This window comes from Mobula birostris, chromosome 10 (genome assembly GCF_030028105.1).
Source record: "Mobula birostris isolate sMobBir1 chromosome 10, sMobBir1.hap1, whole genome shotgun sequence".
In the NCBI taxonomy this organism is placed as follows: domain Eukaryota; kingdom Metazoa; phylum Chordata; class Chondrichthyes; order Myliobatiformes; family Myliobatidae; genus Mobula; species Mobula birostris.
In genome coordinates, this window is record NC_092379.1 from 44,692,860 (window position 1) to 44,714,777 (window position 21,918).

Here is a 21,918-nt window from a genome sequence, read left to right on the forward strand (position 1 = left end):
TAGCAAGGCATCCGACGGCAAGACCCTACAAAGTATTCAGAAGACTGCTGACAGCAGTTCACTTTCACATTGAGACCCAGTGATTTGCGGACCAGTCAAAACCTAAGGAATTCTGATCTTCATTCGATCATATGGACGGATGGGGAGGTGAACGAGACTCGGAATTTGACAAAATAAATTCCGGCGTGTGGGTGTATTCTCCGCTGCACCTCAGACTGCGGTCGCTGCTCGTTACACCGGAGACTGACCGAAATAGCATACACAAATGGAGGAGGAACTCAGCGGGCCCGGCGGCATCTCCGCATGAAACATCGACTGTTTACCCCTCCCCAGAGATGCTGTCTGACCTGGTGATTTGCTCCGGCATTCTGTGCTCCGGATTTGCAGCATCTGCAGAATCTCCTGTGTTTATAACCAAAATAACGGCCCGCAGACAAAGAGAAGGAAGGCAAGGAGACACAGCGGGAGATGACCAGTATGTCTGACTGCAGGGCCGTAGGAATAGGGTCAGAATGATAATGAAAATCACATCTGTTGCTGAAATGTCGGGGACGAGATATCCGGCTGGGTCGGAGCACAGAGACCGGATAATAACCGGATGGGGTAGGAAGTGATGGACAGGGAAAGGAGGACGGGGAGGAAGGTAAATGCGTAAGAGAGACGCGACGGAAATTAGACAGGGAAAATAATCCAATAAACAAAACAATAGGTAATCGGGGGAAAGCGGAAAAATTAACAAATAGAAAGACAGGAGAAGAACAGAGATATTTACCAATCAGCAGAATGGCGCGGCGGGAATGTGATGGACCCGTTATCCAGAGGCCGACAGGTCGAAACCATCGTCTGCTATTCATCAGCAGAATATTTTACCACAAATCGCTGTCATGTCATCTGTGTACACAACACACTTTTCACTTAAAATAAAAGCTTGTGCTTCTAATTTAAAGTTCCGTCCACTCACTTCACCACTTTCTGAAATTTGATGAGAACTTCGCGGTTAAAACAACAATTCCTGTTGTGCTCAGCGATTGTCCTATCTCCCCCTTTGACATTGTCCCCACTGCCCTCTTGAAGGATGTTTTTGACAAAATGTTTTTGACATTTTGATATCTAACGGTGACATTTCAATATTGTGCCATAATGTGTAGCGATCGCCATCACAAGGGAGAAACTAATGGGACTAAAAGCAAACATTACCAGGTCCCAACGACCTTCACTGGAGGGTTTCACAGGAAGTCCGGAGAGAAAGTAGAGACATTGAAGTTTGTCAAAACTCACTGTTAAAGAAAGGTCCCAGTGGAGTTGAAAACCATTGTTGAAGAAGGGTGGAAGATAAAATGCAGGTAACTGTAGGCCTGTTAACTTCACTTCAGCTACCGGAGTCTATAATCTATGAAGAAATAACAAGTCATTTGGAAAAGTTTAATGTCATTGAACTAACTCAACAGGGTCTACAGTCAGATTCACACAGATTCCACAATGACCAAAGTTCCCATCTGACCTTGTGGTCTGTAACCCCCTCACCACCACATTATGAACAAGGTTATCCTCCTCCTTGTCCCATTTCTGTGCATTTGGCCTATATACTTCAAAACCTTTCCTTTCCATGTCCAAGTGCCTTTTTAATGTACTTGACTCAAACACTCCCCCTGGCAGCTCATTCCATTTACTGACCAGCCTCCAGGTCCCTCATGATTTTATACACCTCTGCAACACCAGTACTGATTCTCCAACATTCCAGGAAAAATTGTCCAATACACTTTTCCACAAATCCTTTGAGATCCAGTAACATCCCCGTAAATCTCCTCTGCTCTCTTTCCAGCTTAATGCTGTCTGTCATACAGCAGGGTCACTAAAACTAAACACTATTTGTGAAATGCGGCCAAACCAATGTGTCGGACAACTGCAACATTTCATCCCAGCTTCTATATTCGGTGCCCTGACTGAAGGCCAGTGTTCCAAAAGCCTCTTCACCACCCTGTCCATCTGGAACCTGGTCTTGGACCCTGTAACCTGGGTTGTTGAATGTTAAGTCATGTTTGACAAACATACCAGAAGTGGTGTTTTTGGATTTTCAGGAGCCATTTGCCGAGGTGCCACATGTAAGGCTGGTGCACAAGACCAGAGCTCAGTACTGGGAAGGAAGTGTGTTAATACTGACTGAAGACTGGTTATCATACTGAGACAGAATAACAGGTCTGTTTTAGACTGGGATGATATAACTAGTGGAGTGTCCCAGCGACCAGTTCTGGATTGTCAATGATTTATTATTGATATTCATGACCCGGAGGAGGGGCAGAGAGTGAGGAATCCATGGTGGCAATGACGGGGAATGTGGTGGGGGACATGTGGTGTTTGGACATTTCATCTCTCCAATGGGACATGGGGAAGCAGGTGAGAAGAATACTTGGTAAATGGAGTTTAATGTGGTGAAGTGTGATGGCATGTAGAGTGGTAGGATGAATCAAAAGTCAAACTATTATTTATGTGGAGATAAATTGTAAATGAGAGAAATAGAGAGGAGTCGAGGTGCTGAACTACACAACAAAATAGAGACGGGTGCAGTGAGTGGTTCATAAAACCATATATGACCAAGGTTCAGAGGTGAATGGTACATTGACATTGACTGCTGGGGTGTTGGTGCAGAGAAACAGAGAAGTGTTGTTACTGTGACAGACAAGTGCACAATGATGGATTTTGGGAAGTTAAAGCAGGTCAGGACGTACCCAGTGAATGGAGGGTCCTGAGGAGTGTTGATGAAAGAGAAACCTGGGGCACAGGTACGTAATTCCTTGTAAGTGTCAACACAGGCAGACAAGGTGGTGAAGAAGGAACACGACATGCTTGTCTTCATTGGCAAAGGCTCTAAGAGGAGTTGGGACATCACATTACAGTTGTACAAATCAATAATGACACCACACCAGGAGTACCCTGTGCAGTTCTGGTCACATGAGAGGAAGGATGTGATTAAGCTGGAAAGGTGCAGAAATGATTCACAGGAATGTTACCTGGACTGGGGGCTTGAGTTACAAGGAAAGATCAGACTGACTGGGACTGTTTTCCCTGGAGTGAAGGAGACTGAGGGCAGACCTGACAGAAGTTTATAAAACTATGAGAGGTGCAGACAAGGTTAACAAGCAGGATCATTTTGCCGGGGTAGAAATATCAAATATGAGAAAGCACAGCTTTAAAATGCCAGGGTGAGAATTTAAAGGTGAATGTTAGGACAGGTAAGATTTCTGTTTTTGTACAGAGATTGGTGAGGGCCGGGTATGGGCTGCCATGGGGAGTGGTGGAAGCAGATATAATAACAACATTTATCATGGTTTTAGATAACCACATGAATATTCAGAGAATTGAAGCACATGAATTATACGCAGGCAAAAGAGACTTAGTTTCGTTTGGAATCGTGTTCAGCACCGACATCATGGGAATAAGGGTCTGTTCCTGTGCTGTACTGTTCTGTGTTCTCGGTGAGCCTCAGTGACAGGAGGGCCTTTAGCCAGGGTCACAGACAAGTGTATCTGGGCAAGGAGAGAGACTGCAGGATGGTGCATTACCTCCCTGGTATCAGGGCCAAGGATGGAAATGAACAAGTACAGGCCATTCTGAAAGGGCAGGGTGAGCAGCCAGAGGTCGTGGTCCATATTGGCACTAACAAAGTTCTGCAAAGAGAACTTTGGAAGCAGGGGAAAAGTTAAGTAGAAACTCTGGGGGGGGGGGTGAAGGGGGGTAATCCCAGTGTCAGCTGCTAGTGAGGGAAGAAATAAAAAAGGTATTACAGTTCCGGCTCGAAACGTTGACTGTTCATTTCCAAGGATGCTGCCTGACCTGCTGAGTTCCTCCAGTGTGTTGTGCATGTTGCTTTGACCCCAGCATCTGCAGAGTATTTTGTGTTTACAGAGATCCAGCTGAGAGAAGGGCAAGATTGGTAGTGAAACATTCCAGGATTCAGATGATTCAGACAGTCCAGAGGGAGGTGAATGAGGTTGGGGATCTGTACAGCTGATCAGGCAGAATGTCACAAGGTCAAGGTCATCCCAGAGGCTCTTCCAGTAAGACAATGTGGGTAGAGTTCAGGAATAAGAAAGGAGCAATTACCATGATGGGATTATACTGTAGGCCTCACAATAAAAAGTAAGAGAGGAACAGATGTTATGGACTGGTCGCCAGTGAATGTTCTAAACTCCAGGGTGGAGAAGGTCAATTGTGTAGTAAGGACACATTTCTGTAAAAACACTGACAGTGTATACCAAGCACACTGAGCTGCCAGAGCACAGCACCGGCCAGTGAGGACACAGACCAGTACAACACCCGGCTCTCTACTACAAAGTTCAAAGCTGAAAGTAAATGTATTATCTAAATATATTTCTGTCACCATATGCAACCCTGAAATTAGTTTTCTTGTGGGCATACTGCCAGTTTGTAAGAGTGGTAGTGGAGGGTTAAACTAATTTGGCGGGGGCAGGGTGGGGGTGTTGTGCGAACCAGGGTGAAGGCACTCAGGATAGGATGGAGGGTAAAAAAGCAAAGATAGCATGCAATTAGACTGTCAGGAAGGGCAGGCAGATGATAGGACATCACTGCAGCCAGCAGGGTGAGTATCAGTGCATCAGGGATGCAGAATCAAAGGGTAGCAATACTGTACTCAAAGTGTTATACCTCTATCCACAGAGTATAAGAAATAAGGTGGATGATCGTATTGCCCTATTACAGATTGTCAGATATGATGTCATGGCCATCGCTGAGTCGTGGCAGAAGGATGCTTGCAGTTGGGAGCTCAATGTCCAAGTTTACATGTTGTATCAGAGAGACAGGAAGGTAGGCAGAGGGGGTGGCATCAATTCAGTCGAAAGATGTGATATAGGATCAGAAGATGTTGAATCATTCTGCGTTGAGTTAAGAAACTGCAAGGGTAAAAGGACCTTGATGGCAGTTATATACGCCTCCAAACAGTAGCTTGGATATGGACCACAGAATACAACAGGAAATAGCAGACTTGACAAAAGGGCAACGTTCTGATAGTCATGGGAGATTTCAACATACAGATAGATTGAGAAAATCAGGTTGGAAATAGATCTCATGAGAGTGAGTTTGTTGAATACCGACAAAATGGCTTTTTAGAACAGGGATGAGCTACATTAGATTGGGTGTTATATAATGAAACTAAGGTAATTAGGGAGCTTAAGGTAAAAGAATCCTTAGGAAATAGTGATGACAATATGATTGTGTTCAACCTGAAATTTGATAGGAAGGAAGTAAAGTCTGACGTAAAGTTTTCAGATGACTCTGCCATAGTTGGATGCATCAGCAAGGGAGATGAGGCTGAGTACAGGGCTACGGTAGGAAACTTTGTCACATCGTGTGAGCAGAATTATCTGCAGGGTAATGTGAAAAAGACTAAGGAGCTGGTGGTAGACCTGAGGAGAGCTAAGGTACCGGTGACCCCTGTTTCCATCCAGGGGGTCAGTGTGGACATGGTGGAGGATTACAGATACCTGGGGATATGAATTGACAATAAATTGGACTGGTCAAAGAACACTGAGGCTGTCTACAAGAAGGGCCAGAACCGTCTCTATTTCCTGTGGAGACTGAGGTCCTTTAACATCTGCCGGTTGACGCTGAGGATGTTCTACGAGTCTGTGGTGGCCAGTGCTATCATGTTTGCTCTTGTGTGCTGGGGCAGCAGGCTGAGGGTGGCAGACACCAACAGAATCAATAAACTCATTCGTAAGGCCAGTAATGTTGTGGGGATGGAACTGGACTCTCTCACGGTGGTGTCTGAAAAGAGGATGCTGTCTAAGTTGCATGCCATCTTGGTCAATGTCTCCCATCCACTACATAATGTACCGGGTGGGCAAAGGAGTACATTCAGTCAGAGACTCATCCCACCGAGATGCAGCACTGAACGTCATAGGACGTCATTCCTGCCTGTGGCCATCAAACTTTACAACTCCTCCCTTGGAGGGTCAGACACCCTGAGCCAATAGGCTGGTCCTGGACCTATTTTATAATTTACTAGCATAATTTACATATTACTATTTAAATATTTATGGTTCTATTACTATTTATTATTTATGGAGCAACTGTAACGAAAACCAATTTCCACCGGGATTAACAAAGTATGACTATGACTATCAGTACTTCAGTGAAGTACAGGATATTACAGTGGAATGAGAGAGGAGCTGGCCAAAGTAAATGGGAAGCAGATGCTGGCAGGGATCAAGCAGAGAAGCAATGGTGTGAGTTTGTGGGAAAAGTGAGGGTGATGCAGGATAGATGTTTTCCAAAAAAGGAAGAAACACTCAAATGGCAAAATGGAACTGATAAGGGAAGTCAAAGGTAATGTAAAAGCAAAAGAAAGTGCATCCAACAATGCAAAAATTAGTGGTAAGACAGAGGATTGGGAAGCTTTTAAAAGCCTGCAGAAAGAATAAGCTCCACCACAAGATGTGGGAGATCAGGGAGTCAGTCAGTATCCCTGACAACTTCACATCAGGGAAATGCACCATCTGTAGCTCCTGACTGACCGTGTGAAGAAAACTGAGCTGGAGATGGACAGATCTGGAGTTTCCAGGATGCTGAGACCAGAGATTCAGTGAGTTGATCAAACTTGAGATCAGGCTACAGATAGTTTAGTGACCACCATGGCTGGAAAGAGGAAGGGACAGACAGTGCAATGTCTCCCTGTGGCTGTACACTCCTTTGGATATCCCTGAGAGGATGACAAACCAGAGCACAGCAGCCCGTCAGGTCGGTGGTACTGACAGCCTGGTCTGATGCTCTGCGTGAGGAAAGGACAAGCAGAGCAGTGATGACAGCACTCTCACAGTACAGGGGACATACAGGAGATTCTGTGGCAGCAATAGAGATGCCAGGATAATGTGTCGCCTCCTGGGTACCAGGGTCAGGTATGTCTGAGATATGCAGGATTTCCAAAAGATAGACTTGCCGGTAGAGTCAGTGGTAAGGAAGCCAAATGCAATTTTAGCATTCATTTCCAGAGGACTACTGCACAGAAGCAAGGATGTAATGCTGAGGATTGACAAGGCATTGGTCTGATCACACTTGGAGTATTGTGAACTGTCTTGGGCCCCTTATCTAAAAAAGTATGTGCTAGCATTGGAAAGGGTCCAGAGGAGGTTCACAAGAGTGATCTCAGCAATGAAAGGGTTAATGCATGAGGATGTTTGATGGCTTTGGGCCTGTCTGTACTGACTGGAGTTTAGAAGAAAGAGGGGATCTCATTGAAACCTATCAAATATTGAAAGGCCGAGATAGAGTGGACGTGGAGAGGATGTTTCTGATAGTGGGACATCTACAACCACAGGACACATCCTCAGAATACTAGGACATCCTGCTAGAACAAAGATATGGAGTAATTTCCTTAGTAAAGGTTAGTGAATCTGAGCAGCCTATGTCAGGATGCTGTTCACTGAATACATCATTCCCACAATCCTGATCAATAAGCTACAGAACCCGGTCCCTCTGCAACTGGATCCTCGATTTGCTAACCGAGAGACCACAATCTGTGCAGATTGGTGATAATATCTCCCCCTCGCTGATGATCAATACTGGTGCACCTCAGGGGTGTGTGCTTAGCCCACTGCTCTACTCCCTATATACCCATGACTGTGAGGCAAGGCATAGCTCAAATACCATTTATAAATTTGCTGATGACACAACCACTGTTGGTAGAAACTCAGATGGAGATGAGAGGGCACAGAGGAATGAGATACACCAGCTGTGGTGTCGCAGCAAGAACATTGCACTCAATGTCAGTCAGACAAAAGAGCTGATTGTGGACCTCAGGAAGCGTAAGACAAGGGAACATGAACCAATCCTCATGGAGGGATCAGAAGTGGAGAGAGGAAACAATTTCAAGTTTCTGGATATCAATATCTCTGAGGATCTAACCTGGCCCCAACATATTGATGCAGCTACAGTATAAAGAGGACAAGACTGCGGATATATTTCGTCAGGAGTTTGAAGATATTTGCTATGTCACTTTAAAGCACACAAAAACTGCTATAAATGTATTCGATATACAGTATTTATAATACATGTTATTTCTGTTTTTGCACTATATTTAACCTACATAATATACATATCCATACACACACATACTGATTTATTTATTCTTTCTATATTATCATGGACTGCATTGAACTGCTGCTGCTACATTAACAAATTTCATGACACACGCCGGTGGTAATAAACCTGATTCTGGTTCTGACTCTGAATTCATCCCCACAGACGGCTGTGGCCAATTCACTGGGTATATTTCATGTGGAGGTTCTCGACTGTGGGGAGGAAAAGAGGCTCTGAGAGGGTTCAGAGATCTGTCATGATCTCTTATCCCTGGCAGAATGGTGCAGCAGACTGGATGGGCCAAATGGCCTAATTCTGCTCCTGTGATTTATGGTCCGATGGTCTCGGAGCAGCTGCAGAACATTTCAAATGGAAGACTGAGCAGCCAGACATCATGGTGGATGGTGCATGTTGGGAATAGCAACGTAGGGAGGAGGAGGGATGTGCCCTGTCCAGTGAATTTAGAGAAATAAGACAGAAACTAAAAATTATTAAGCTGTGTATTACTCCCAGTGACACTTGTGACAGGGAGATATAGAAAGATACCACTGATGAATGTGTGGCTGAGGAGCTGGTGCAGGGCAAGAGATTTAGTTTGACCGATCAATGGGGATAACTTCTAGGGATGATTGACAGAAACTGTTCACTACCTCGGGTCTTCATGGGAAGGAACAGTTTTCTCCTTCCTAAAACTGGAGGGAATAGTTTTAGTCATAGTTATAGTCACAGTAGTCATAGTTAACGGGACAGGTTGGAGGTTTAAAAGGGATCTGTAGGGTGAGTTGATGGAGGAAGATAAAAGTATGTGAGACATACATAGCTTAGAGAGACAGAGACAGTTTCCCTTGGTATGGGTGTAAAACCAAAGGGAATAGTTTTAATGTGAAAGGGGGGAGATTTAAAGGGGAATAGGTGGTATCCCAAATGAGCCACCAGAGGAGGTGGTGGAGGCAGAAATGTACAAAGTCCCTGTTCATGAACATTTCTCAGGAACCTGTCATTCACTGTGTACATCCTGCCCTGGTTGAACTTCCCGGTGCTGGGTACATTGTGGTTTTCCATCTGTATTAATGATCTTGATGAGAATGCCGTAAACTGGATCAGCAAGTTTGCAGATGACACCAAGAGTACGGGTATGATGGACAGCGAGGAAGGCTAGCAAATCTTGATGTGGGATGTGGACTACCTGGAAAAGTGGCAGATGGAACTTAATGAACACAAGCATGAGACATGTGCAACGTAAGTTTAACGAGAGAAATGTGTGGTTTAAAGAGGATCTGAGGAAAACTGTCCTCTCTCCCTAGGAAGTTACAATCTGGAACACACTGCCTGTGGAGCTGGTGCAGGATGGTATTTAAGGGCCATCTGGATGAGCATTTGAATCACCAAGGCAGGGTAGGAGACAGACAAAGTGCTGAGTTAGTAGAGACAGATTCTTGATGGTCAGTATAGACATGCAGAAACCACTGACTGTGAAAGTGCAGTGGGAACCTGGAACACAGGACTTCAGGATGGACTCAGCTAAAACATTCAGTACCCAGTACGATGGATTTTTCTTGGACAAAGTGTGACGAAAGAGGGTTACAAAAAGTACACATAGATTAAGTTGTTAACTGTCCTGTGCTGGCACCAGTGGGATCAACAGTTGATCTGCCACCTGTCTTCAGGAGAAAGAGAGATAAATAAGACAGTGGAGCAGCATTTGGAAATGTTAATGAAGAGACGAGAGAGTTTAACGGAAGGAGACACCGGTCTGGGTACAGTCAAGATCGGCTCCGTTTGAACCCTGAACTGTTTGAAGTGTGATGGACAGGCGATACCCCAGCAGGGGGATAAAAAGGGACAGGTTCGCTAAGGCAGTACACACACGACACCATGAGGTAACGAGACTCTGGAAGCGATGCGCCTCCCACAAGTCGATGGGAGTTTTTGGAAGGCTGATCGCGGGACCAAGCCATAGACGCACAGGGTGGAAAGGTGCGATCGGCAGGAACCTGGTGTGTGTCCGCCCTTGTCTGGGTGCCAGGTTCACCGCAGAGGAGCGATCGTATCTGAAACGGAGGGGTCACAGTCAGTGACTTCAGAAGACATTACAAAGGGCTCGCCCGAAAGCTGACTGTGAGGAATGTCGAAGGTCTGTTTGGAATCCGATTTGAATATTCATTCGCTCTCTCTCTCTCTCCCACGGCGACGGCGATTACTGCGAACTGAACTAAACTGAACTCTGTCACTTTGAAACTGGTCATTTACCCCTAGACAACGATAGAGCTTGATTGATCCTATTATCCTAGTTCTGTGTACATGTGTGTTTATTCATTGCTAACCTGTTGCATTTATATCCTTACTATTAGAGTACTGTGTTGCTTATTTCTTTAATAAAACTTTCTTAGTTCCAGTAATCCAGACTCCAACTGAGTGGTCCATTTCTGCTGGTTTGGCAACCCAGTTACGGGGTACGTAACAATAGGTATTAATGGTCACATAGTGAACCAAACCCCTCAAAAGGTGACCAAAATGCTCCCATCCTCTGTGCACCCTGTACTTTTATATGGGAATTTGGTGAAGTACTCTGGGTGATATTAGGAGAGATGTCTGACAGCTTGGTCACAGTGGGAGGGTGCAAATATCTTCTCAGAGGATAAAGGGTTCAGTGAAACAAGCTCACAGCTGAGAATAAAGGTGACAAACCCCACTGCAGTGGAGGGCTGCTGTGGTCAGGGTTGTACAGGATAGAAACAGACCCTCCGGCTCATCACATTTATGCTCCCCATCATGCACAGCTATACTAATCCCACTTTCCTGCATTAGTTTCATATCCCTCTGGGCCTTGCTCACTGAAGCCCCTGTGCATGTGCCTCTAATATTGTTACACAGTTCCCTGTATGTGGCATCACAGGTAGACAGAGTTGTGTGTTCTTCTTGTCTTCTCAGCCAAAGAACTGCCTCTCATTAGAGTCGGACAAAACTGTTTTAAGACAGATTTAAAGGCGATCTGAGGGGTAAATATTTCACACAGAGAATAGCTGGCATCCGGAATTAACTCCTAAAATAGAGTCACTGGTTTATACAGAAATGAAACAGTCCCTTTGGTACAACTCATCCACGCTGACCAAGTTGACGACCTGAACTCGGCCCATCTGCCTGCATTAGGCCCGTATCCCTCTCAACCTTTCCCATCCATGTGACTGTGCAAATATGTTTTAAATATTGTACCTGAGGCAGAGAGCCGGTGCAGTGAGGCGCTGACAGACACTCACTGTTCCGCGGGCAGGAAGAGGAGAGGCGGATCCCACAGTGGAGCCGAAACCCCAACAAGTAGAGATCGACTTCACCATCTCGGACTTCCCGCCTGGTTCCCGTGCTCGGCCGTTTCCAGGGAAACTTCGACGGTGATGGTGGGACCTCTGTGACATCAGTGCGTTGTGTCACTTGACGATGTATCACGTGACTTGGGGGGGCAGAAGGAGCTGTCAATCAGTGGAGCCTTCTAAATAGAATCGGTATGGGGGGTGGGGGCGGATTTCCCACCCGCACTTCCGGGAATTGACTGTGTTATAGACTGCAATATTCATATTTTAATTTGACTTCGGTCTTATAAATATTTAATGTTTCCATTTTGTATATTTTTGTATGGATAATCTTTTATAATTTTCGGTAAAAAAACATTGGAAGTAGATCACTGAACCCTACATGAGAAAAAGAGCGTCACCGAAAAATATTGTCAAAGCCAAAATTTTAACCCAAAGTAACTTGTTATCACAGTACGCATATGTCACCATATAGTTCAAAGTTCAAAGTAAAATTTATTCTCACGGTACGTACATGTCACCACATTCAACCCTGAGATTCATTTTCTGCGGGCATTAGTAGCAAATCTATAGAATAGTAACTGTGAACTGGAAATATGAGGAACTATAAACTGTAAACAAACACTGCAAACTCAGAAAAATAAATAGCAATAAATAATAAGCATGAAATAGCAATATAACATAATCCTTAAGGGAGTCTGAAATGAGTGTAACTATCCTTTTTTGTTCAAGCCCCTGATGGTTGAGGGGTGGTAACTGTTCTTGAACCTGGTGGTGCGAGTCCTGAGATACCTGTACCTTCTACCTGATGGCAGCAGTGAGAAAAGACCATTGCCCGGGTGGTGAGGATCTTTGATGATGGATGTTGCTTACCTACGGCTATATTTCATGTAGATGTGCTCAGTGGTTATGAATGTTTTACCCGTAATGTAGCTGGACTGAATCCACTAGCTTTGCAGGAATTTCCACTCAAAGGCATTGGTGTTCCTATACCAGGCCGTAATGCAGCCAGTCAGCACACTTTCCAACACACATTTATAAAAGCTTACCAAAGTTTTCGATGACATACTGAACCTCTGCAGAGTCCTAAGGAAGTAGAGGTGCTATTGTGGTTTCTTCACAATAATATTTATGTGATGGGTCCAGGACAGGTCCTCTGAGAGAGTGACACACAGGAATTTAAAGTCACTGACCCTCTCCACCTCTGATCGTCCTTTGATTACTGGCTCATGTACCTTGGATTTGTCCCTCCTAAAGTCTACAATCTGCCCCTTGGTCTTACTGACACTGAGTGAGAGGTTGTTGTTATTACACCACTCAACCAAGTTTTCAGTCTCCCTACTGTACGCTGATTCATCACAACCTTTGATACAGCCCACAACAGTGGTGTCATCAGCAAACTTGTATATGGTGTTGGAGCTGTACTCAGCCACAGAGTCATAGGTGTAAAGTGAGTAGAGCTGGGGGCTAAGCACACTTCCTTGTGGGACTCCTGTGCTGATAGAGATTGTGGAGTAGAGGTTTTTGTCAATCCAAACTAACTGGCGTCTGCAGCTGAGGAAATCCAGGATCCAATTGCACAAGGGGGTATTGAGGCCCAGGTCTTGGAGTTTACTGATTAGTTTTGAGGGGATGACAGTGTTAAATGCTGAACTGTAATCAATAAGGGGCATCCAGATGTTTGCATCTTTGCTGTCCAGATGTTCCAGAGTTGTGTGAAGAGCCAATGAGACAGCATCTGCCGTTGCTTCGGTAGGTGAATTGGAGAGGATCCAAGTCACCATTCAGACAAGAGCTGATATGCTTCAACACCAGCCTCTCAAAACACTTCATCACTGTGGATGTAACTGCCACTGGGCAGTAGTCATTTAGACAGGTTACCACTGATATGATTGAAGCTTCCTTGAAGTGGGTGGGTTCCACACACTGCCAGATTGAGAGGCTGAAGATATCCAGCACAAGTATTCAGTTCTCAGCAAGGTCTCATCCAGACCAGATGCTTTCCTTGGATTCACTCTCTTGAAAGCAGTCTGCACGTCATCTTCAGATACTGAGACCAAATGATCATTGGGAGACACGGGGTGCGCGATGGTTCCTCCCTCTTCCGGTGGACAAAGTGAGCATAGAAGGCATTGAGTCATCTGGAGGTGAAGCTCTGCTGTCCCCTTTGTCACAAGATTTACCTTTGCAGGAGGTTCTAGCATTCAAACCCTGTCACAGCTGTCGAACGTTCCTCTTTTATTCCAGCCGAGTCTGGAATCTCCATTTCACCCGAGAGATTATACCATTACCTCTTGTAGCATTCTTCATCTCCAGACCTGAATGCATCTGATCTGTGCTCAGCAGGTTCCAGATGTCATTGCTCACTCAGGGCTACTGATTTTGGAAAACCCTGAACGATTTTGTGGGGCACACGCATCCACAGCTGTTTTAGTAAAGTCTGTAATGATGCCAGTGCAGTCGTTCAGGTCTTTAGATGAGTTCTTGAACATGGCCCAGTCTGCTGACTCAAGGTAATCCTGTAACCATTCCTCTACCTCCCATGGCCATTCCTTGGTTATCTTGATCTCTGGAGCCTTGCTCTTTACATTCTGTCTGTGTGCAGGTTGGATGAGCACAGTCAAATGATCCGACTTATCGAAATGCGGTCTCGGGAGAGAAAGACAAGCATTCCTTATCGTAGTGTAGCAGTGGTCTGGTGTGTTGGGACCTCTAGTGCAACAGGTTCCTACATATAGATGCATTTTCTTTCAGGTATTTACAGGAAAATAAATACAATGGAATTTCTGAAAACTATAACCAGCGAAGACTGGCAGACAGTTAACATGCAAAAGAAAACAAATCATGCAAATAATAAAAAATAAATATTACTGTGAAATCCGGTTGTAGAATACTTGAAAGTGAGTTTGCAGTTTATGAAATCAGTTCAGTGAAGTTACCCACACCGTTTCAAGGGCATGACTGGTGTAGGGTGATAACTCATTGTGAACCTGGTGGTGTGGGACCTAGGGCTCCTGTATGTCCTTCCCGATAGCAGCATTGTGAAGAGAGCATGAGGTGGGTGAGGGATGTTGTTGATGATGGATGCAGTTTTCTGTAGAAGTGCTACTTGTAAATATACTGAATGATGGGGAGGGCTTTGTCTGTGATGAACTGGGATGTATTCACTACTTCTTGTAGACCTTTCCATTCCTGATCATTGAGTTTCCATGTCAGGCCATGATGCAACTAGTCAGGATACTCTCCACTGTGCATCTGTATAAGTATGTCAAAGTTTTATTTGGCATGTCGATTATAATCAAACTTCTGAGTAGAGTCGCAGTTGTTCCTTCTATAATGGCAGTTATGGATAGTCCTGGGACAGATCCACCTCCAGTCCCCTGATGAGGACTCGCTCATGGACCTCCTGTTTCCTCCTCTTGTGGTCAGTGATCATTTCTTTGTCTTTGCTGATGTTGAGTGAGAGGTTGTTGATGTGGCACCATTCAACCAGATTTTCCATTTCCCTCGTGATGGCAAATTTTTCACCACCTTTGATTCATCCACTAACAGTGGTGTCATCTGCAAACTTAAATATGGCATTGGAGTTGTGCTTAGCCACACAATCACAGGTATAAAGTGAGTAGAGTAGGGACCAAGCACAGAGCCTTGACATGCACCAGTGCTGATGGTGATTGTGGAGGAGATGTTGTTGACTTTGAATGCAAAGTCCTTAACATGGGCAGAAAATAGAAATTACAACTGTGGGAGAAGATTACATTAGAATAAGCAAAATATGAGAATTAAAATTAGATAATATTTCTCAGAAATATGAAAATAGAGGCCCCACCTGTCCATACTGACCAAAATTATCTAAGTTGGTCCCATCCAGCTGTATTTGTCCCACATCCCTCTCATCTTCACAATCCACATACCTGTCCATGTGTCATTTCACATTCTGTTACTGTACAAGCCTCAACCAATTCCACTGTCTACTTGTTCCATATTCCCTCACCCTCAGGGCGAAAACACTTGTCCTTCATGTTTTAAATCTTTCTCCTCTCACCTTAAACCTCTGCCCTCCAGATCCGATTGCTCTTTGTTAAAAATGTTTCCATTCACCCTATCAATAACCCTGATGAATTTATTGACCTCAAATTTAAAAACCAACAGAAGGCTTTTGAAAGATATTGGTCAGACTGCACATGGAGTATTGTGAGCAATTTCGGGTACCTTATCGAAGGAAGGATGTGCTTTCATTGGAGCAGATTCACGAGAATGATCACAGGAATGAAAAAACTTAACATTTGAGAAGCAGTTGATTAGAAGCACTTGGCATGAATCTGGGCCTGTACTTGCTGGAGTTTAGAAGAATGAGGAACAATTGCATCATAACCTATTGAAATGCCAAGTGAACATGCAGAGGACGTTTCGTCTAGTGGCTTAGTCCAGCACCAGATGGCATAGACTCAGAGTAGAAGGACATCATTCTAGAACAGAGATGAGAAGACATTTCTTCAGACAGAGGGTGGTGAATCTGTGGACTTCATGGCCAAATGTGAAGGAGGCCACACAGTGAGCACTGGATACACTTAATGACCTCAACAGGCTTGTAGGTGAAGTTTTGCTTCTTCTGGAATGATTCTGGGATCCCGAATGATGGTGTAGCATGTGTCCCGATTACATGGTGAAGTGCCAGCAGTGAGATCACTGGGGAGAAATGAATGGACAGGTGAATCACGGAGAGAGAGATCCCTGCTGAAAGTGGAGAGTGGGGTGAAGGGAAAGATGTGTTTAGTGCTAGAATCACTTTGAGGATGGTGGACTTCACGTAGAATGATCTGCTGGATACGGACACTCATGGGGTGGTAAGTAAGGACGAGGGGTCTCTAACCCTGACAGCAAGAAGATGGGGCAAGGGGGAATATCTGAGAAATAGAGGGAATGTATGAGGGTGAGGTTGGAAGCAATGAGAGAGGGATGGAAACCCCATTCTTTGAAGAGGGAGGACACAACTGATGTTCCAGAAAGGAAGACTTCATCCTGGGTAGAGATGTGGCAGGTACAAAGAAAAGGATGGCATCTTTACATGAGCCAGGGTGGGACGACGTATAGACAAGGCAGCTGTGAGTCAGTAGTTTATAGAAGATATCAATAGACAATTTGTTTCCAGAGGTAGAGATAGAGATATTGTGAAATTGGAGAGAGGTGTTGGAAAGATGCAAGTGGGTTTAAGGATAGGGTTGAAGTTGGAGGCAAAGTTGATGAAATTGACAGGCTCAGCATGGGTGCATGAAGCAGCACCAATATAGACTTCAGTGTGTCACAGAAATAGTGGGAGTTCTGTCCAAGTGAAGGCTTGGAACATGAATGATGTGTGTAGACAATAAAAAGGCAGGCGTTTCTGGGCCTCATGCATTTTTCTTCTTTGGCCCTTTATCTTTTCCACGTATCACCTTTCTGTTTCTCACTTTCCCATCCACCTTTCCCCTCAACTGGCTTCAACTATCACCTTCCAGCTTGACTCCATCCCCTCCCTCCACCAGTTGACTATGGATTCATCTCCCTTCATTTCCAGTTCTGGTGAAGGATTTTGGTCTGAAACGTCAACTATGTATACCTCTCCACAGATGCTGCCTGACCAGCTAAGTTCCTCCAGCATGTTGTATATGTTGCTCTGTGTTTCCAGCATCTGCAGATTATAGTGTGTGTTTGATGACTGTGTACAGCATTTTCACCCTGTTATAGGAAAGATGTTATAAATCTAGAAACTGTGAAGAAGTGATCTACTAGGATTTTGGCTGGACACAGGGGGTGGAGATCACAGGAAATGTTCTGTAGACAAAAAAATAAATTCCCTGGAACGTAGGAGATTGACGGGTCATCTGACTGAGGTATGCAGTAAGGGCCGGCAAGTGATAGACAGGATGAAAGACCATTGTATTTTCCTAGGGACAGGGGTTGAAATCAACAGCACAGAGCATTAATAGGGGAAGCAAGAGAGTTAAAATGGAATAAGGGGCAGTTTCTTCAACACAAAGATTTGCACATATTTGGAATTTGGAATGAGCTGCTGAATCACAGAAGTGGGCATATGAGCAGCATTTAATAGTAATTTCGCTCTCCCTCTGGGCAACATAGTCAGCATGGACATTTGGCCAAATGCCTCGTTTCCATAAGAGTACAAGACATAGGCACATAATTAGGACATTTGGTGCATTGAGTTTGCTCCTCAATGCCATCACGGCTGATTGATTATCCCTCTCAACCCCATTCTCCTGCCTTCTCCCTGGAATTTTTGACACCCTTACAAATTGAGAAACTATTAACCTCCTGAAGAAGATGGTGCCAGCAAATAAGACAACCAAAGGCGACGTCCTTCAGGCAGTTCACAAAACTACTTCTTTTACTTCTTCTACTTTCAAATATGGTTCTACTACCACTGCAACTGGTGATTTATATTTTATGGTGTTTTCAGGCCAATTGAGCAATCTGGCAGTTTGGTGTCTCTGAGGGAGTCCAGGAGGTCTTGAGTGGAGTTTTGACAGCCCAACAGACATCTGAAAGTGGCTGTGTAACTGAATAAAACACACTGAATGCTGCCCTTCATTAGTCAGGCTGTCCGTTGCCACAGTGAGGAAGTCACACTGCAGCTACATGAAGTTTGAGGCAGGCAATACTTGGAGAATCATGTGCAGCTCTGGCTGTCACATTATAGCAAAGGTGGACACTCTGGAAAGGGTGCAGGAGTTTCACTAGGGTGTTCCCTGAATTCGAGATCAGCAGATCGAAGGAAAGGTTGGACAACCTTGTGATCTCATTAGAACCTCAGAGACTGAGGGGAGATCTGACAGGGTTTTTCTTTTAGTTTGGAGAGACATGGGTAGGATACAGAGCCAGAATCTTATTCCAGTGGTAGAAATGTCAAATACCAGAGGATCTGCGGATATGCTTTTAATGTTAGAGGGGGAAATTTACGGGCCATATGAAGAGGAGTTATTTTTCTTTAAATCACAGGGAGTGATAAGCGCTTGGAATGGATTTCCATAGGTAGTGATAGAAGCAGATAGTCTGGTGCAATTTAATAGGTGTTTACTTAGACATGCATATGACCAGAGTTGAGGGATATGGATGACAAACAGGCGGGCATTTAGAATACGCAAAGATGAGGAAATCTGCAGATGCTGGAATTTCAAGCAACACACATAATAATTGCTGGTGAACGCAGCAGGCCAGGCAGCATCTATAGGAAGAGGTACAGTTGATGTTTCTGGCCAAGATGGAGGGTCTTGGCCCGAAACGTCGACTCTACCTCTTCCTATAGATGCTGCCTGTCCTGCTGTTTTCACCAGCAATTTTTATATATGTTGAGGCATTTAGAATAAATTGAAATCATTGTTCTCACAATATCATGGGCCAAATGGCTTTTGCAGTGCTGTACTGTACTGTTCTATGTTCCTAGATAGGGAATTATAAATACCAGAATGGAACATGAAATGTCATGATTAGGGAAATTCAAAGGTATTTTAAAAAATACGTTTAAAACAAAATGGTTACTATGGAGAATGTAGGATCTCTCAAGGTAGAGGTGAAATTAGCCAGGACTGAAGCAGAGCACTTTCTGCACAGATATATAATGGTTTATTTTGCAGAAAAAAATAACATGACAGAAGAAGAGAAAATGTTACGAGGGATGCTTCTGGGCATTGTCGTTGCTGTGATAGATACACAGACCAGGTACTCTGAACGAAAATCACCTGCTACTCAGCCTTTCTACAGACATTGTGAGTGGGTCTGAAAAGAGCCTTTGGGTCACTGGGTTCAGCTTCAGTCACTTCATTTACTGGCACCTGACCGTCTTTGATACAGTGTGAGAGTATGGGTTCATTCTGTACCTGTCAGTCTCTGATACAGTGTGGGAGTGTGGGGTTCATTCTGTACCTGTAAATCTCTGATACAGTGTGGGGGTGTGGGGTTCATTCTGTACCTGTCAGTCTCTGGTACAGTGTGAGAGTGTGGGGTTCATTCTGTACCTGTCAGTCTCTGATACAGTGTGGGAGTGTGGGGTTCATTCTGTACCTGTCAGTCTCTGATACAGTGTGGGAGTGTGGGGTTCATTCTGTACCTGTCAGTCTCTGGTACAGTGTGAGAGTGTGGGGTTCATTCTGTACCTGTCAGTCTCTGGTACAGTGTGAGAGTGTGGGGTTCATTCTGTACCTGTAAGTCTCTGGTAGAGTGTGGGAGTGTGGGGTTCATTCTGTACCTGTCAGTCTCTGGTACAGTGTGAGAGTGTGGGGTTCATTCTGTACCTGTAAGTCTCTGGTAGAGTGTGGGAGTGTGGGGTTCATTCTGCACCTGTCAGTCTCTGGTACAGTGTGAGAGTGTGGGGTTCATTCTGTACCTGTAAGTCTCTGGTAGAGTGTGAGAGTGTGGGGTTCATTCTGTACCTGTCAGTCTCTGGTACAGTGTGAGAGTGTGGGGTTCATTCTGTACCTATCAGTCTCTGGTAGAGTGTGAGAGTGTGGGATTCATTCAGTGCCTGTCAGTCTCTGGTACAGTGTGAGAGTGTGGGGTTCATTCTGTACCTGTCAGTCTCTGGTACAGTGTGAGAGTGTGGGGTTCATTCTGTACCTATCAGTCTCTGGTAGAGTGTGAGAGTGTGGGATTCATTCAGTGCCTGTCAGTCTCTGGTACAGTGTTAGATTTGGGGTACACACTGCATCTTCCAATCTCTCTTACTGTGTAACAGCGCAATATTTCTTTGAGATTCATTCTAGTAGTTTAATTTGTTGATTAAAGCTGTTTATCATTTTAATCAATACCACAGAGAAAATGTCACTGGTTGCATTGAACTAATCTTCAGGTACTTTGTGGCAGAACATCCAGAGCAACAGGGCCAGAGCATTCAATCAAACACTCTTCTGTGATAAATATGTAACTTTCCTCGAGTCTCAGAGTGGGAGGGTTTAAATGGAGTGTATTATGTACCATCATTCGGGCAGATAGAATTACGAATGCTTTTGACTGTGGATATGTATCCAGTGTGTCCACAGTGATCAGCGATGGGACCTCTGTCTGATCAGATTAAAATACACATGGGCTGATCAGATCGCTGATGACATGAATGTTGGTGTAGTTGTGGGTAGTGAGGGAGGTTTTCAAATGGCAGAACTGGATGTGGATCATTTGTAAACATGGATAGAAAAATGGGGAATGGAGTTTAATCTTGACAAGTGTGAGGAATTTTACAGTAAATGGCAGCACCCTCAGGAGCACTGATACACTGAGGGATCTTGACGTGTTCGTCTATAACATACTGCAAGTGGTACACTTGCCTTCACCAGTCAAGACATTGAATGCAAACCATGGAATGAGTTGTTACAGCTGTACAAACCCTTGGTTAGGCCACATTTTGAGTCGTGGGTGCAGTTTTGTTTGCTACATCACAGGAAGGATGTGGGGACTGTGGAAAGGGTGCAGAAGAGATTTCCCAACATTTTGTCTGGATTAGTATACAGAAAAATTGGATAACATGGATTGGCTCTCACGGCCAATCTATGTAACAGTTTCTTCCTCCAAGCCATCAGACTCCTCAATACCCAGAGCCTGGATTGACACCAATCTACAGCCCTCTAATGTCTTGTTTATTATTTATTGTAATGTCTGCACTGTTTTGTGCACTTTATGCAGTCCTGGGTAGGTCTGTAGTCTAGTGTAGTTTTTGTGTTGTTTTACGTAGTTCAGTGTAGCTTTTGTATTGTTTCATGTAGCACCATGGTCCCGAAAAACGTTGTCTCATTTTTTACTGTGTACTATACCAGCAGTTGCGGTCAAAATGACAATAAAAAGTGACTTGAATTGACGTGGCTTGCCAAAATCCATTCCATACCATCACTAAACTCCCCACCTGAATTTCCCATCATCAGCTCTGCTCAGTCACATTACCGGTGGGGCAAACTGCCAGCACCCGTCACTGTACCCCAACACTCTCCAGTTGTCTCCCCCTCCCCCCGTGTCCCTTCTAGAACCCAGTTCCGATTGCCAGGCCGAGGTGTCCCTCGGATCTCTCCGCTCCACCACCTCAACTTCCCGCTTCGGGCCCGGGTACTCCCCATTCCCAGCTGCTTTAAAACCGCTGCTGCCGGTGGGTGAGGGAATGGGACTGCGCATGTCTTGCGCCGTACAGTGTCAATCAGGTGTAGGGGCGGAGCCTCGCTGCGCATGCGTTCGATTATCACCACAGAGCGAAGCTCAGACACGCCTTACCCCAATTCACTTTATTAGACTCTGAGCGGAGGTTTTGGGGACTGCAGGAGGGGCGGCATGGCTATAAACCCGGAATTAAACATATGTCCACTTGGATTGTTCTCTACAAATTGTTTCAGGTGTTCCTTTGCCTGTCTTCTCCACACAGTCACGCAGACGCACTGAATGAGGGACATGAGGGAGTTGATAACTCACAGCAATGGTCCCGGTTCAAAGTGTTCGGAGTTACGGATTCGGTCACTGATTGTAACTCCGATCGGCGCTTTAATACAGA